Source organism: Belonocnema kinseyi, chromosome 2, assembly GCF_010883055.1.
Source record: "Belonocnema kinseyi isolate 2016_QV_RU_SX_M_011 chromosome 2, B_treatae_v1, whole genome shotgun sequence".
Classification (NCBI taxonomy): domain Eukaryota; kingdom Metazoa; phylum Arthropoda; class Insecta; order Hymenoptera; family Cynipidae; genus Belonocnema; species Belonocnema kinseyi.
The window spans coordinates 2596403-2600066 of NC_046658.1; the positions used below are offsets into that span (position 1 = coordinate 2596403).

General features: G+C 30.7%; 1 long non-coding RNA gene across 2 annotated transcripts in view; it reads left to right on the forward strand.

Moving 5' to 3' along the window:
- Positions 1–3650, forward strand: part of LOC117183156 — a 42824-nt gene extending 39174 nt beyond the window's left edge. The window contains exons 2-5 of one of the 2 annotated variants that reach the window (XR_004468351.1): positions 518–809; positions 1780–1985; positions 2298–2597; positions 2717–3650. This is a non-coding gene — a long non-coding RNA (uncharacterized LOC117183156). Of the gene's footprint in view, positions 1–517; positions 810–1779; positions 1986–2297 lie in introns of both variants that reach the window. The other variant, XR_004468350.1, reaches the window with a different exon arrangement.
- Positions 3651–3664: the final 14 nt, after the last annotated feature.

Genomic DNA, 3664 nt, shown 5'->3' on the forward strand with positions numbered 1-3664 from the left:
TTAGTGTTTTTAGAAATAAAATTTTAAAACTGCAAGGAAAGTATGTACTTGAAATATGTATTCAGATATAATTTTTTCATTTCTAGATTATTTTACATGTCTAAATTTATTTTGGGTTTAATATGAACAAAAAACCAATCTTAGGTAATCCATAAGTGTTTGCAGCCTATTTGATAAACGAAGTAAGATTCCTTATACGGATTTCATATCAGTTTTTCAATTTTCTTTTTAATTTCAAATACCACAATTCATACGAGTCTGCCTCTAACTGCATCTTTGAAAATGAATCTGTATAATTTTGTGTGGCCATTTTGCAATTCCTCCAAACTCTAAAAACTACTCTTCGATATCCCTACTAGTCCCACGCTAAGCAAGGTATATATGTATATGTCGCTCTCTCTCTCCCTTTCTCTTTACACCCTGCTCCTTGGCACTCATTTTTTGGTTTAATACCAATATTTTAATGTTTCCTATTATAATGTTAAGTAATGCGTCAAAATCACTATTCTGGTTCTAGTTGAAGCATGACGAAGAGAATGCACTAATACGTACAGGTGGATGATTTAAGTAAATATTATCATCGGAACTATGATTCCGATCGCGAATGCATATTATAATGAGAATGCTGACTACGCTAAAACAGAAAAATGATTTCCTATTGAAGCTTCACAATAATAATTTCAATAAAAAAATAGCTTCTTTGAATGAGACATACACTTATTTACTTATAAATCAATATATTTTGATATTAAAAATATACTTTTAATATTAAGAAGGTGCATTCACTAATATCATGAGGATATATATAGGTAAATATAAAAAAGGTCATTTTATATATTATTATTATTATTATTATAAATAACATATAGTGTTTCTTCAGTTTTAAATTGGTTGTTTTTTTGTAATTATTCTTAATTTTAAACTTTTTTGATTTTTTGAAGAAAATTGTCTTTATGTACTCTCTAAATCTGAAACAGTGAAATTTCACTGACTCAAATACCTAGAAATGGGTCACTGACAATCAGTGAAAGATTACTTATTGATTCAGTGAAATAACAAGTTTTGAAGGTTGGCAGCACTGCACCATATCGATTTAGCAATTATAATAAAATAATATATTAGTACATTCAATCAAAGAATCACAGCAAAAACTTAAAATCCATTAATCTGATCAAATATTAAAAAGGTGAATACTTCAGATGCTTTTAAATGACAAGCAACCTCACATATGACATTGATTTCAAGATTGGACTGTCATGTACAAACCCGTTTCGTGAGTACTACCTATACGAGAAGAGTATATTTATTCCGTAGTTAATTTAGCAGACTTACAGCCCGAAAATAAAAACATTTCATTAAGGAATTCTTCTTGCTACTTAAGTAAAAGAGTAACAACAAGACTTGACTTAAAACTGTAGAGGTTATGCTTCACATTTTTTACTCTGGTGTTACTGAACTGATTAGCCAATAAGTCAGAAATCACTGATTAATCAGTGAAATGTCTAACTACTATTTCAATCAGTGAATTTTTCACTGATTCGTATTTGGAAAGTCTGTCAGCTGAAACTTCGTTTTATTAAATTATAATATTTCGATGTTCGCTATCATTGTTCGTGTGGAAATTGCCAAATTTTTACCCAATTGCAAGCTTGGCCCCCAACTTAGAGAATTATTTAATGGTTACAGCAGGGTTAATATCATCAATCTAGTTTAAACCAACTCTGTTTCATATACCTCTTGATTGCAGCACCATAAACTCGGCTGTACATTTGTTTTCAGTCAGGCTCCATCTTGAACCTCTTAAACACAAGTAGATGACAAGTAGGTTATTTTGAGGTTATTGTGGGGAGTGTTTATGATTTCACCTGTAAATATTATTACACTGTGATTCTAATTATCAAAAATTCCGAAAGGGAAAAGCACTCGTCTCGTTTGGAGGCATCGAGCAATTTCCAACACTCTAATATTCCAGAAGGAAAACGAAAGTAAGTAAATAAATGATAAGTAATTAAGGTTCATAACGCAACGAATTCTAACATCAACATAAAATATGAATGTTTTATTTTTTTATAAACGAATAAATAAATTGCACATTCTTAAGACTATGAAATTTTAATTTAAATTGGTTAAGTAACTCCTTTTTTTATTTATTAGAAAATATATCATTTTACTGAATTACTCTTTCTGAAATAGTGTTTATAGAAAAGCAGATAACCAGTTTACTGATCCTTTAAATATAAAAAAAAAACCAAATATATTATAAATTATATTTATTAATATTTTTTTATTTTTTGCAGAAAAATTCGTTGAATCTACTTTTTGACAGTGGAAATCCAATCAAAAAATCCGTCACCAGTATCATCAAAAAGTACATGTCAAGAGAATTAGCTATATGAAACTTACAGCTCTGCCGTGATTTGGAAGAACAACGTTAACTGCGTTTCGGATAAGTACCTTGAGTCGCCTAACGTTAAAGACTTTCAGGTGACTTATCCGATTTGCGGTTTACGGTGTTCTTCCAAATCATGGCAGAGCTATAAAGAGAATGAAAAATAAATTACTTTTCAAGAACTTTTACATGTACCCTTGTATTCTCGGTATGAAAATTATTATTACAGCAATTAATCATCATGTATAATTATTATAAGTTAACTTCAACTTTAATTTAAAATTTATATTTTTTCATTTTACTGGCGTTGTTTGTGAAAAATGTAAGTCCACTGAGGATGAAGTCTTTTCTCATCTTGGAACGGTCTTCACTAATTCCGAAGATTGGAATGGCAACCGAAAGATAAGGCTAGCGACGAATTATCCGTTTCAGGAATAAGATTCTTAAAATGTTCAGCTACTTGAAATGCTTCTTTTAGATAAACAATTTTATCTTTATAAATGTTTTCACTCATATTTTATTTCTAAAAACAATTTTTTTTAATGTGTTTGAGACTACGAAAGTAAATAAAGCCAAGTTGTGACCAAGTCAGTCGGTAAGTTAGACTCTAGTCGAGTTAGGCGTTTCATTTATGGTTTGGTCCTGTCCAAATCCCCAATTTGGAGCCAAGTGTAGCAACAAAATGACTTCCACATGTCCCAATTACTTTAAAAATTATTCACGACTTGATATTTTAAAAAGACATGAAAAATACTCTTGCTAGATGAAGAATCTTATGTATGGTGAGAAACATATTGATCAAATTACTATATTACATAATTTTATAGGGACAATTAGTCAAGACAGCAACAAATAGAGTGATAAGGCCAATAAAGCAATTCAGCAGTGCTACTGGTAATGATAATGACGATGAAGGAGAAGAAGACGAAGGTGATGATGATTATAACGATGAAGATAAGAATGATGATTCTGAAGGTGACTTTTCCTCTAAATATGAAGTAGAAGCAAGAGAAACCGCAAAAATTGCAGATTACTGGGACAATCCAAACGTATTGGTAGATCGTTTACGTGTACTTTTTCAATAACAAGCAGCTGGAAGCAGAAATAATACACTTGCAATCATTTCAATCATTAATGAATTAAGAGATGCTAACATTATTGAATAATGCGTGTAATTCGCTCCGTGCGCAAGTTACAGGCAGCGCCGCCTATGGCTGAATTCTCAACTTCCGTCTCGTCAAATGTATTGTAGTGTATAGAAATATTTGAGCTTTC